This window comes from Dermacentor variabilis, chromosome 5 (assembly GCF_050947875.1).
Source record: "Dermacentor variabilis isolate Ectoservices chromosome 5, ASM5094787v1, whole genome shotgun sequence".
Lineage (NCBI taxonomy): Eukaryota > Metazoa > Arthropoda > Arachnida > Ixodida > Ixodidae > Dermacentor > Dermacentor variabilis.
The window spans coordinates 79,006,786-79,021,809 of NC_134572.1; the positions used below are offsets into that span (position 1 = coordinate 79,006,786).

The 15,024-nt window shown below is 45.5% G+C and overlaps 1 protein-coding gene across 1 annotated transcript in view; it reads right to left on the reverse strand.

Annotated features, from left to right (window-relative positions):
* LOC142582847 (gamma-butyrobetaine dioxygenase-like) overlaps positions 1 to 15,024 on the reverse strand; it is a 47,007-nt gene extending 31,983 nt beyond the window's left edge. Inside the window, exon 1 of the mRNA XM_075692926.1 lies at positions 15,003 to 15,024. The gene's annotated coding sequence lies outside the window, so the exon portion shown is untranslated. The remainder of the gene's footprint in view (positions 1 to 15,002) is intronic.

The following is a 15,024-nucleotide window of genomic DNA, read 5'->3' on the forward strand; positions in this document are numbered from 1 at the left end:
CGCTTCAGCGCCATTCCGCTTTCACCCGGGAAAGAAGAGCACAAAGCTTGAACAAAGCAAACAGTATCCCATTTCCATTGTTTGACTTTGCCGAGCCCTATGGTCCGCCCTCAGCCGGTCGAGGTAGGCTACGTCTTATTTGCCACGTAGATAGTGCTTATCGTCAGTGGAGGTACTCCCCCGGCCTCTCATTCTTTTCCGAACGAGAACGCGACGAGCTCAACACACCCCTCTTCGAACGCCTCGTGGATACTGATAACTTCCGGAATGCCTTTGTGCCCTTGCAGCCTCCCGGGCACCTATGTACGTGGGCAGGATCCTGGAAAGAGGGTCACCTGATTACATATGAGCAGGACTGAAGTGTCGGCAAGCGAGCTTCACGCTAAAGTGTTCAAAGCGATGCGCATGCTTTAGCACAACAAGTATATGCCGGTATCCTCAGACAGGCAGCGAGAAATCTTCCGGTCAGCTATTTTCTAAACTTCGCCAACGCCATTAAAACTAGGAAGACCTGTTAAGAAAGAATCTTCTCTAGAAATGCGTCCTCAGCGCTCTCTTTATCTTCCTTGCACCAGCAACCACCCTGCTTTCCCTACACCTGCAGTTAGAGTGCTCCGCAGAAGTAGCTACGCTCGACACTACGGCCAATCAAGCGCATCAAGGATCTGGATCAATTAGACTCAACACTTCCCCCAAGTATGGACAGTGAAGGGGACGGCTCAGAATGACAGCCGATTAATGTCGAATAAGAAAATTCTGTCTCTGCGTCTACTTTTTTTTTCTACTTTGCTAAGCGAGTAAACAGATCGATGCTTAACCTTTGAGTCAATTGTTGCCGCTTTTGAGAATGTCAGCGGCCGAATTTACGAAGCTTCATTCATAATTTCCCTTTTCGATTGGCCGGGCGCCTTGGCTAATAATATGTCCAGTATCATGGCGTCCTATAATTTCATCTTATGAATAACTCTAGCGCAAGATGTTGTGAATACGGGCCCAGGATTGCATGAAAGGCTGTGACGACTGCTATGCCTTTACTAGTGAATTTCTTGGGCTGTTACAGTTGTTTGTATCTTCTTCCATAATATTTCGGCATCCCTATCCACCGATCAACTAAGGCAAAAACCAGAGAAAGAAACACGTACTCAAGAAACAAGGAGCGCAAATGACGAATACTGGACTAAATGATGGAATGTTTACCAAGTGTAAGGCTTATGGCCATCAAAAGTACGGTATTATAAAACAATAAAAAAACTTCAAAGCTTCTTTGAAGACGGTATCATTCATGAAAAATATTCACTCTATCGCACTTTGTGTAATTGTACCTCATTCGTACACCCGAAGCAGACTACCTACAGTTCCGTAGTTAATTTTGTGCGGAAAAGCTGGACACAAGAGACAACTTCAAGAAAAGATGCGTATGGAGCTCCTATAGTTCCGGGTCCTGGCAATGAAATAAATTTTGTCGTCCGAGCATCGGCCAATCCACAAACGGCGTCACTAGAGGCCTCATCCAATGTGGCTGCCGGAAACATTATTTCTTGCCTTCCTCGTGAGTGGTTACTTGAAGTAATCATCACCCGGCTGTGAGAGTTCGAACAAGGGAGGGGAGAACAAAATAGCCTTCCCATCCCGACGAAAGCGCCTTGCGACGTTGAACTACTTCGAATATATGTAGGATAGAGAAATGCGTATGTGATGAATGGTTGATTAGTTAAAGTGTTGACTACAAGCAGGGTTTACTCCGGCAGTCCGTACCAGAAATTCCTCTGCTTATGCGTCTGTTTTCCTGGTCAGGAATCCGCTACATTTCTTTGAGTTCAGTGTTGCGTAGACATCGGAGTAGAAGGCGTGAGACCTCCTTACGAACTATCCTCGGTCCTTCAGGGATACACGCGTTCAGGGATACACGCGTTGGATACACGCGTTTGGAAATCCTGTTATTCGCACGTTGTCAAACAGAGTCTTCCTTTTAACATTTAAGCGACAGGTGGACCAAAGTGTTCAACGTCACCAATTTTTTGGCATGCTGTGCATAATAGAAAGATATTGCGCGCAGTTTTGAAAGCCCACGCTAGAGTGCAAGCCGATCACAGCCCACGGTTCATTTGCCAGGATTCAAAGAGACCGAACGTGGTAGTGAATTACATCTTTTCAGAAGCGGTGGCTGATCACTGCTCTTACTGTTGGTCGCCTTGGGAGCGCTTTTTTGCAATAAAGCCCGCTATTCCATTCCCAGGGATACCAACATGCAAAGGCATTCACTTGAAGAAGTATATCATTTGCTTCTCAAGTTCATGATTAAAGCCAGTGATGTCTGACAAGATTTGTTAGGAGGATCACCACGGGAGAGTCATTGAAGTGCAGGTCTTGAGTCTGCTAACAGTTTTGAGCTTGCCTAGAGCCGCTGTAATAGTAGCACACTCCGTAATTGCTCATGATAGCCAGATGGCGCTAACGGCCATACCACGCGTTAGCAAGGAAGGGGATCCAAATACAGTAGCACAGGCGCCTTCAGGCATGATGACCAACCCGCTCACGTACACTTGCAGGCAATATTGATTAGTTATGTTTAGGTGCTCAATCATCGAGGAGCGTGCTTCTGAATGTGTGAAGCGCTTAGATCGTAACGCAGGCATGCTGAGATGACAATTAATGTCCTCTAGGAACAGAGGGGTGTCAGTCCATTGTTTCTCTTACAAATGGTTCATGCTCAAAGAGTGTAGACTACGTAGTGACGTTGAATGTCCATTTGTGAAAAAAATCTTCTTCGGTTTACCTTACACCGATAACTCAACACCGTGCCATGTTCTACATAGGCCAAGCAGGTAAGTGCAAGAACGATCGATTCAAGGAGCACAGTGTATCAGTGGACAAGTGCTTCAGAATATAGGAAGCGGGTCATTTACTTATCATGGTAAAGGGAACATGTGTTATTCACTTTTCACTAACACATGTGTTATCGGGCTCTTCAGAGCGCACTCCAACAGCTAATTATTCGAAGCGTTTTGTATTCAAGCTGAAGACACATCAATCAGAATCGCGAAGGACGCCCAAAATAAAGTTTTTATGGGAGTGTAGATAGAACGTGTTCTAGGGCAAGAAGTGCGATCGTACTGATAATATTTATATGATATAACGTTAAGTATTCCTAATTGCGCGGTTGGTTTCGGTCATTTATGTCTTGTTTTCTGCAGCAAAGACTTGTTATGTGCATCCTGTATACATCTTTTTAGAGCGCAACTCTTAGGTGTTTGTTCTTGCGATGAGCGTCGGTGTTGTCCCTCGTAACCGAGCGAACGAGCAAAGCGAAGGATTAAAGCGAACGCGAAGCGCAGCGGTAGACGAAAGACGGCGATAGCGAAGAGAGCACGAGGAGGAAAGCGGAGGAGGAGGAGAAGGCTAAAGCGTGAGATGAAAGCATAGTGCCGCGCAAGACGGGCCATGCGGCTACGACGGCTACGATGTGGCGCCAGAGTAGCGCACGTCGTCTGTATGGAGACAAAGAGCTGCGTGAGCGGAGGTCTTTCTGCGGCGGCTCCTGTGAATCGCGCCCACGCGTCACCCACGCGCCGCCTCTCGGAATCTCCCGAGCAGTGAGGCAGTCGCGCCACACTTCGCTTCGTTTGAGAAGTGCCGCAGGAGACAGATTGTCCGCACCAGTCAATATATATCGCGAAATGAAACACGTATACACGCTGAGCTCAACTTTCGCACTAAGGAGTGCCGTAATAGTCGGCGAATATCATTGGTTTTATACGCGTTTGAGACGGTAAATCACGGAGGATAGGAGTGCCACAATATTTTGAATGAATATATGCTGAATACGTTCACATTTCACTATTGAGTCTGTATGAAACGTTGTTCAGCTAAACATCCTACTGGCAGCTAAGAACCAAACAAAAAAAAATGCTGAGGCTAAATCAGTAAGAGAAAAAGAAGCAACATCCTCAAGTTGTTACCATAGCGAAAAAGGAAATGCCTAATATAATAACAACCAGGAACTCACATTAGGAAGCACAGAAGGTTGGCCGAGATGGTAACGGTTCCGGATTCTAATGTCGACACAGCACCAAACTCGAAAACATAGAGGAAGAAACGAAATGCGCAGCCGCCGACTTCTAGACACACGATACTAGCAAAGTTGCCTAACGAAACATACGGCTCTGATTACTAGAATGCTATCACATCAGCTGCTTTCTATGACAATTGACTAAATTTCTTACGGATATCGGTTATATTTAACGAGGACATATTCAACACATCATATGTGCGCCACCGATAAATTCATGTGCGCTATTTCACTCTTTAGAGTATTTCGCGTCATTAGAATATTTTTAAAATGTGGACAGCCACGCCTCTCATTCCATTGTACCGGTAATACTTCTGAAGGTACTTTGTGTTATAGGAGTATTACAAAAACACAATTTTTAAATACATATCTTGTAAGACGTGCATCATATTGATTAACCTTGGTTTCCGTCCATATTATTGTTTATCGGGTTTTCCATGTAGCAGCATTAGCAATTGGACATTAACCTGCAATCTGCGTCATTATTCTGAGGTATCCACCGAATTATCCTTCCACTGTTTGAATTGTGCAGTCGTTATTTTAAGTACTACGTTATGCTCTCACCGCCATGCGTCTGAGAAAACGGGATCACCCTCTTTTCTTAGGAGCAAAAATCGGAGAGTTGTGCAACAATGGGAAAGTTCGTCGGCTGGGCATCAATCGCTTGTCGGAGGCGCAATGCCTGCTATATGTGCTGCCCCGACCAAATGCGAGCGCCTCACTATGAACACATGTGCTTGCGACTAGGGAATGACAGATCGACGAAAGAACCGACCACTCATCAGTTGTGGGTGGTTCCAGGAGAAAGTCTAACCGTGGTGAGTGAGAACACTAAGGGGAACCGAGAGGCCAAATATTTCTTAGAACCACGCGAAATATGACAGACAATATAGGAGCACGGCACGCGTAATGCGGATATAAGGGCTTGGTCCACACCTGCGGCAAGTTATCTTTTTGTTTTGTTTGTTTAATCTTCCCTTACTTCATTATTTCCAATTTTCAATTTAACATAAGAATTAACTTCGCCTATGCTTTCATGGCCGGTCTTTTTGCACGTAGTAACCATGGCGGTTGCTTGCCGAAATAAGCAAAGCCCCACTTCAGCTAGGCTAACTGCGTTACCGAGGACAGCGATAAGTTCGTTGTGTATGCGCAGTGTGCTCCAAACCCGAGGTTAACGTTGTGCTTAGTCACGTCACGCAACATCGTTGCTTGGAGCTCCCCGCGAGCTAGGAGTTATCTTGCTAGCTCTACTCGCGTTCTGTTGCGCTGCGCTTTATCACAGCTTGTAGGCAGTCGAGCCTCGCTTGTTGTTCCGAGATGACCTCGGGCTCTTTAGTGACGCAAGGCTATAGGACCGAGAGATCGCCATCTAATCAATGCTGGCGCAGAGGAGTACGTGGACGGTCGTAGGCGGTTACGCTGTTCACGCCTTCCTCTATGATGAGCTATACTCATTTCTGGGAAATGCAGCAAAGCAGTTTACGCGATTAGATAGCGTTTCTGTGCTGCAGTGCCCCTTGTAACACGTTTCTGCACGGCGACCCACTGTTATCGCTCTCCTTGCATGTACATTTGTGAAGGGCACGGCTTCAAATAATGTTGTCTCGTTTTCTTTGTTTTTTGACAGCCTGCAAGCATTGCATTTACTCTTCGTCTCTGCAAGCTCCTCGTTATTTGAATACGCCTTACTGGCACGAAAACGGTGGTTACGCAGACGCATATCTATCGTTTCTCTTCACTGATCAGAGACAGGCGATATCAACGCGACGTTCTCCTGCAGAAGAACTCAAGTGTTTTGGGCTTTGTTCTTTAACTCGTATCCACAAAACTCACATCAGGCTCTCGTTCAGGAGGATCAGAAGAATGAACGCACGTCGAGTCGCAAATATCGAAGTATTTTTTTAATACCGCGTCTGTATCGCGACATCTAACAACAAATGAGTACCGCAGGAACTACCCCACTCTCAACCTATTTCCATAACTCGAGCAATCAGTAAACACTATTACCAACTAAAGCCTCAGAAATGTAACCGAGCACGCAAGACAAAGTATCATATTACTTTTTTCACTCAAGTAATGCAGCGATGATATAATGTTGTCGAAAAGTGGCCGACTGGGGTCAAATTGTTATACATGTTTCAGGAGAACAGCGCGCTGAATTACTTTTAGAGCGAGGCGCACATCACGTAGGCGTCTCGTTCGAAGTCGTGTCTGCTGTTTAGTGCAGTAAAACGGCGCGTCTTTTCCTGAACAGAGAATAATGTTGCCCCTCCCTTCCGCGTACAACAGCGTCATTCTCGATTGGCCGTTTCTCTACAGGTCACCGAAGATACACAGCTTGGGACGGCGTCGCACGTACTGCATGTAATTGGCGATGATGTCTTCTTCGGCTGTCTGTCTCTCGCTGTCGCGGCGTCACCTTCGATGATTACCACGAGCGTTTCTTGAAGCGGGGTACGTGCTCCACTTAGCCAGGAATGCCATCAGTGGGCGAAGAGTGTCCCGCTAACTTCTATCGCTGACTTCTCTTCTTCATCAGGGAGGAATCGGAATACCACATTCTTAATCAAGCACTAATGTCAAGTTAAAAGCCAAACAAAAACTTGTACATTGATAAGTTACAAGAATATACTGATAAGTGTGTTAGACGCCGCTTCGGCCTCTCTTTTTCAACAACATTGTATTTCGCATTCAAATACCGATAAAATGCTCTTCCCGAGCGTAGGCGATCCAGTACCCCTTTGACCAACACGAGAAAAAAATCGCCAATTTTTCTTGAAGAATCCTTCATGAAGAAGGGTTCGAACCGGACATCCGAATGAGTACCAGACATTTTCCCCATAGACACGTACTTCCAATGAACAATTTTTGACGTTGCTGTTCCCTTGAATGTTGCTCAGAGAATGACGCACGTAACAAATGATGAAAATAGCTGCTAATTTTTCTCATTACGGGAACTTTATTAGATAATTAAGCAAAGTTCACAGAGATGTATTTGGACCGATAGCGTAAACGGATAGTGGCCAATAGTAAGTTCTTTAGACTTCGCTATTATGAACTTAATTGCCCACAAAACAGAACTGATAACTGGAATTTGTCACCGAAAACAAGGAACTTGTATCCCCGCCGGCATTATCAATTAAAATGTTATCGATTACTTCAAAATAACCGAACCACTTTAATGCTTTAAGCTGGGTCGATGCAGTACTTGAAAAATTTAGAGAACCCTGAATACAGAAATCGCGTTTTCGAGGTTTTGAAAGTCCTGGAATTCTTGGCGGGTCCTTGGAATTTTAAGCACGTTTTAAAGCATTGACTACGTTTAGTAGATTTTCTGCAATGCCTGGCAACAATGAAGCACTTGTTTCAATGCAGATGTCTTGCGTTGTGTAGCAGTGTTTAAGCGCTAGCGTTCCACGTTCGTGAAATAACTAGCTATTTACTGCGGTGGCCGCAATGAAGCCACATCCCGATACGTTGTTGGTGACGCTGGGACCAGAGCCGGCGGAATCCTGCATTAAGAGATCCAGACACTTTGCAATTATGCAAAGTGTCTCCCGTATTTGCTAGGACCAAAAAATTCCAAAATTCCCCTTTCGTGTTATCAGCGAATGAATGGAACGCCCTACCCCGAGATATTGTAACAATCAGTGACCCGTCTGCCTTCCAATCTGCCCTGCGCACATCTTTTCTTTATATATATATATATATATATATATATATATAAGTGTGCCATGTATAGCAAATGTGAATTGTACCCTCTCTCGCGATAATTGCTTTTAGTTATTTCTATCTTTTTTTACAAACTGTATCTTTTACGCAAATCTGCACTTGACTGTTGTCTTCAGTCGTTTTTATTATGTTGACATATCATGTGTGAATTGTATCCCCCCCCCCCCTATGTAATGCCTTGCGGGGCTTTAGGGTATTCAAAATAAATAAAATAAATAAATAAGGGAACTTAGGAAGTCAGTGGCCTTCGCAAGACAGCATTATTGTGCTGCTTTGGAAGCAGAGGAGGAGCAACAGCTTTTAGTAGCAGTGGGTCTGGACAAGCGCCGTCTCGAGGGGGAAATCGAAAGTTTGAAAAAGGAAGAGCAAGTTGAAAGGGGCAGTGGCTGAGTTAACCGCTTCTGCAGACACCTACGCAACGAGAGCAGAGGCACGATGCAGCTTCGCTTGCATTGTGAAATGAAACAGCATAAGGAAGGCCGCTAGCGGCAAAGCCCAAGATATTCTAAGCATCAACTATGGAACTTGAAAAGAAGCAGCAGGAACTTGCCAAGAGGTAGCGTGGATTTGTTGCCTCCCGCTTTTTGTTTTGTAGCATTACTATAGAAAGCATGGTCCGTCTATATAAAACTGCATGGCCTTGAACGCCCTTGAATATCTTTGAATTCTTTGGCTCAGAAACAGCGTGAACCCTGTTGAAATATCTGCTTTACGAGCAAATCTCGTTAAAAATTTCGAATCTTATGGTATCTTCGACTGGTCGCCTGTATGCCCCGAAGCAGAGTCGGGTAGATCGGTCGTTTCCCGAGCTCAAAGGTTGGGGACAAGCGCGCAAGCCGAACGTGCGACTCGCTCTCGGAAATTGCTGATGCGAAACCACGTGACTACTGCCAACGTCCGATGCTTCGCCTATCTAAAGCTCCTGGCGCTGCCGGAAAAACCGGCGGACGTGCCGGCGGGACGAACGTTCGTCGAGACGCCAGCATGCAGTGGCCTAGGTTGCCAAGGTTACGGTGGGCCGTCGCCAACAGCAGCGACGCGGCGCTGCGATGACGTTTCAGTCTCGATGACTGCTCCGACGACAGTGCTCGGAGCGCCTCAGAGCGCTCCAAGATAGAGGAGAGCAATCGAGAAGAACCAGCCGAACGCAGGGCGCACACCCTCTTTCAACCAGCCGAAGACAACGCCGCTCGCGAGAGCGCTCCAGAGTGCTCAGAAACGACCAGCCGAAGATAGCATTAGTAGTGAGAGTGATGGTGACTGAGTAGGTGCTATGCCACGTAGCTCCAGATGGGCTATAAGATACAATGCATTAGACAGCCGTGGGTTAATTTTCATTGTTCAACGCTGTGGACATATCGCATGGGGTCTAGCTGAGACAGTGTAGTCGTCTTGCCATTCCTCGTGTGAGTGATGACCTAGGCATCCAAGGTGCGCCAGTATTTTCTGCCATGTACTCTTTAATTAGACAAGCCACGCGGCATGTTTGCGTTAGAAAAGGACACGCAGCGACACTGCATCGGTCACTGTGAATCATTAAGACAAGCTTTCCTGGTTTGGCCGTGCAAACACTAAGAATGAAATGACAGCGCCAGAATGACGAAGCACCTTTGCCCCATTCATGTTTATCACTTCCGTTGCGACGTCAGCCAGAAAACACCAAAACGATAAGCATGAATAAAATAGCAATAAAAAAAGGAAAGGCATGATCGCAGCACCACAAAGTTCAATTCAGCCGGCTGCACGGTGTGCGCGGCTGCGGCCTCTCTTATCAGAGCAAGGCTGAGAAATGGGGCGCTTGATGGCGGGCGACGTTATCAGGGCCCTCCTCAGATTTGTTTTGCAGCGGCGCTGCCTTCTGGCGCTATCTCTACAGCGGTTACGTCAAGAGCCAGCTCGTTGACTGTCGACTCCTGCAACGGGGCGATGATGGCGCACATTTCCGCGCCTGAGAAACACTTCGATGTTTGTGCCAACCTTTATGAAAATATAACGCGCTGGTTCGATATATAAGAATCCAAAACTGTAAACGCGGGTTTAAAGTCAACCTTTCATTGCATCCTCCTCCCCCTTTGCGGGTTGTGGCTGCTGTCTTTCACAATGGGCCGGTCCCGGAGATTGCGAAAACTGAAGCTACCCGGTGCAGCCGAGCGACGACGAGAGCTCCAGCACAAACGAAATTGTGTCCAAGGGTTAAGTGCAAAGGGTGCAGAGGGTCGGAAGAAGTGCCCAACGGAACAGGAACGCCTTGAATACGTAGCGAAGCGTGGTGTAGAACGGGAGCACGTGCTGGCTCATGAAGGCGAACTGCTGCAGCGTCGAAGGGCGGTGACGATCACCGCGGAGCGCAGTGAACACTGCACCTAGAAACGCGAAAGGGAACAGCGAGAACAGGCAGTGAAGAATACCTTGAAAGGCGAGTGCGTCGTTTCTCGTAAACACGAAGCCAGACCGCGTCGATGCGCGGTGGCGAGAGAGCAGCAGAACGGAACCGTTTCGTTTGCGGGAGCAAACAAGTAGTTGGAGAAACACGTCGTGCAGGACGAGTATAGCTAGGTGTGTAGTATTTGAGATAAAGCCTTCTTGCTGAGAGAGGTGTCTGCCGTTTTGGGCCCCCATGAGCTTTGGTTGAGCGAGGCGTTTACCGGCAAGAGCGTGCCAAACTTGGTCGTGTGGTCTATGGTTACAAATGGTCTCTAAAATAGAGCAGCTTTCCTCATGAACATGTAAGAAAGCTTCGCTTAAACCGATAGCCACAATGAGTGGGACCCGTATAACTTATTTTCGATTTAGACATGTGGTTATTATTTTCATGCATTCTTCCATCGTTACAGAAATTATAACTTTTGGATTCATGATTTATGGGGCTTAACGTACCAAAGAAGCACTAGACCTGTGAGAGAGGCCATAGCGGATGAGCTGGGGTTAATTTTAACAACTCGGTGCACTTCAATGTGCTCCTATATCTAAATATACGAGCGTTTTACAAGCGGCACCCCATCAGAATGCACCCACCGTATCTGAGAATCGATGTCCCAACGTCAAGAAGGAAGCTTTTTAGCATGTAGAACACTCTTAGGTAACGTAACCAGGTCGTCGTTCTGACGCGGAAAGAAGAAGCAACAGGGTACGTATACTAACGCAATAACAATATGATACGCCTTGCAGGACTACTAGACAGTGTTAGCATCAAGCTGTATGATAAGCAATTCATTCGCGGTCTGCTTTGTCATTCACGCGTACTCGTAGACACGAGAATGGTTATCCGATCACATCTCTGAAATGGCACCTCTAGTCCGTAGAAAACCTGCATTCATAGAGCACCAAAGTAAAAGCCATTTATCGCATGAAACTCACATCTGATAGAGAAGCCGTTGGCACGGGTTTACTTGCGTTTCTATTGTAACAAAAGAAAGGAGAATAAGCAAACGTTACCCCAAGACAATGTTGAGAAGCTTAGATGGAATGCTTACATAAAATAAAGTAAGTCCGGCAGTTTCCCTCAATGGGCCTTGGACACAGAGCTATCTAAGCACTTGTTCTCGCTTCCTACGCTCTTATTATATGTTCTTCATTAATAACTTCTCACACGTCTAGTTCACAAAAATGCTTTCTACTCAGCAGGTACGTCCTTGCAGGTTAGGCAGCACGCGATGCTCTGACACCTTGCATTTGGTTTTAAATTCCATCGTTTGCAAATACTAGACATGAAATCCCGTAAGCTCGCTGTGCCGCTGTAGGGAGTCAATGCTGCATGCTCCTTAGTCTGATGTGCTCGCGCCAGTGCTAGTAGCAATGCGTTGTTATTGTACTGCTTTTATTTATGTTCAATACAACTACCAGTTTTGGCTACTGGTGAAGGGATCAGGAGGAATGGGAATAATAGCAATAAACAACATTTGATCAGAATTATTTCATTGTGTATTATGTCCGAGACAGAGAGCGCTTATCGGGGTCAGAGTAGCCGAGAAAATTCCATACCAGGCTTCAGGATCACGTGGGCTTGTTTTTTCTTGTTTTCCACCCATCGTTTCCTTCATTTCCGCGGCAAAAATGATAACGAACGCGTTGTCGGTAGGCTTAACTCATCTCTCAAGAGCAAAACCATGGATAGGTGCCAAGGCCATCGACGTACCTACTTCGGTAACTATTGTGTTGTTTGTACGGCGCTGATACAAACGCGAGTCTGATACTTGAAAGCGGAGGGCAACAGAATACCGTAGCAATTCGAATCGAACATATAATTAAAAAGGGCTGTCTTGCGTGTTACTGCACACCCATGTGGATAACATTGTACGGGTGTGACAGTCTGCCGTAACTATTCCCTTTTTACTTGCAGATGAACCCTTGTTTTCGTTAAAAAGTATGTTTCACTCTTTCTATAACAAGTGGTTCAGAAACGCTTCTATTATTGTACCTATAAATTTGGTTCATACTGTCGTTGCCCAGCCATGAGCCTAAGCCGCAACGCTTTAGAAACTGGTATACTTCGCACATATTTGTTTCAAACAGGAACACTTGGTGCGAGACTCACCAATGACTGAGCTCAATAGAATTTTCACACGTAAGAATGGCATTCTACATTAGCTCGGAGTCGTGAACATGCCAACCGTTAAAACTGTCAGAAGATTATGCCAGGAACTGGCCGATCACAGATGATTTCTATGCGCACGCTCATTGCCTGAGAATTCAGTCAGCGAATCACTGACTGAATTTACTGCTAGAAACAGAAATTATTTCAGTGCTAGAAACTGAAATACCAATTTCTGCTTGCCTCGTACAGCCACGAGCGCTGTATGCAATGTAACCTGAAAGCATTAGGTACGTTGGAGAAAAACGACTGCGAATTTTTGAAGCCCAAGAAACTGCTTTTCCGGCGTCTCAGTATCAGGTTTCTGGGTCGGCCAGTCGCAGTGGTTTAGAGTATATTGCGTTTTGCTGCTGAGCACGAAGTCGTGAGCGTTGTCAGCTGCAGCGACCACATTTTGGTGGGGTGGAATGCCAGAAAGGGTCGTGTACTTTAGTGCAAAGGACGGAGACAAGGAAGCCGAATGACAATAACTGATGGTTGGGGGCGGCGCAGTGATTTTCTCGATTCTTTCGCATTCGTCCCTTGCACTCCCGCTATTTGCGAGTTTTTAGATGTTCAAATCTGAATTCACACAGACCTTGCAAAAAAAAAAGAGTGGACAAAGATAATATGTTCCGTTATACGTCTTCTCGGACAGATGAGCAAATGCTTCGCGGTCCCATTGAGCAGATTACCTGAAGGCAAGCGCAGGCCTTTTTTAATCACATTTCCGTACTTGTAGTCTGTGCTTTAACAGAGTACACACTCTCATGCAAATGAGATGTTTGACACTTTACAGATATTCAAACAGGAAATGTTTGAACTTAGCGAGATAAGGCGTGTTTCCAAGGCCATCTTCGGCGCACTTATATTCATTATCCAGCCAGCGTCGGGACACCCTATACCACGCACCGCATCTGCATGGAGATCTACATGTGCTCTCCATGAAGCCTTCTACGAAATGGCTCAGCACTGTTGTAAATTGACTGTGTTTCCCATCAAGAAATTCGCTTGTTACAGCTTTCTCAAGGTGTGATGAGCCGGTCCTAGCCGCGGAAGGACTGCTAACGCACATCTTTCCAATAAACGAGCTGTTCGTTCCGCCTGCAATATTGGGTACTTCAAACAACCTTTACGTTTTGAAGGATGGCATAGCATTGGAACAGTGGAGAAACACATGCATATTGGGCTGAAAGCTACCCTTCTTGCTTTTGTTTTGCATTCGATTAGTGCTTCCTGACTGCTTTCTTCAAAGTTAATTGAGATAAGGAATCCACACGAACAAAACGCTCTTAAGCGTGACGTGCGACGTACAAATATTGCCTGAAACGAAACTGTTAGCTGACAAGACGAGCACATACTGATCTGAGTTTAAAGCCTGCATCTTCATTGTCAAGCAACTTATAAACTGACGTATGAAATAAACACGTTACATCCGCTTAACAGATCGATGGGATGCTTGATGAATCATGAGCATAGGAGCTTATATTAGAATTTCCGTTTGTTCATGTCGTTGTTAGCCTGTGCCTCTGTAATCTGTGATAATAACAGTGATTGGATAGCATGCTATTACTGAGGCTTTTCCCCAATATACCTCGGGGCAAGTACAAGTATTGGTTTTGTTTAACTCCTTAGGACTTTCCGTTTGAGTTTTGTCTACACAAGCAAAATATTTTAGAATGAGTTCTTAATTATTTCTAATTTTTGTGGAATTGTACCAAGGCAATGAAACTCACACAAAGCGTACGTCTGCACCAACAACACTTGAACATCAAAGCAATTTCAATACGCGATTTATATCAACGACGCTGTACAAAATATCGCTGCAGAGTCATTTCCTTCTTCTTTAGTGCAGCATTGCCTGAGTTTTGAGTGTGGAGAACTAGACATTTCCTAGATCTCTCTTGTAGAAGCACACGCACCTATAACTACTTCTAACTCCGCGCACTCGTCAGAGGGTCAACGTTCCTGTTCTCACGTCGTTTCCGTATGCGCCACAGGTTCTTAATGTGACTATGGCTCGTTGAAGAACAAGAAAGACGAAAATTGTATCTTCGATTTTCCAGCTGCACAAAGTGGACAGTCTGTGATTATAATTTTGCTTCAGCGTACCTAGCTGTTCCGAAAAATCACGAGTACAATAGCGTCCTTGGCCATTATTTTAATTACTTATTTATCGCGGACAATTACGGGGTTATAAAACCGAGTGCCTATAGAGCCGACGCTACATCTCATTGTGTCGAGCATAACGGAATCTGAGTTTGTGGCAGCAAATGGTATTAATTACGAGGTCTATCATGGGTGGTGACGTTTTGCGGTACAATTCACTCTCCTTTCAAGCGAGCATGGCCTGTATTTTAGGATGTTATGAAAATGTCCCCGCTTCGTTGTGGAACTGCGCAGTCGGAATCTCAGTGAGGCTCAGATCAAAGTAACAGTTCACACCACCGTACTCATATAACGTACTCTAGCGAGTGTTGGCAGGTGTATTATTATTCCAGTTAAAAGATAGTGTATGCTGTGTTAAAAAATGAAATCCAGACTAAATTAAAGCTTTGATCTTTATAGCACATGCACAAACAGGTTGTTCTGAGCAGTCGAATGAGACAGATATTCAAGAAGACTCGCCTGATTTTGGACCGACGCTTTC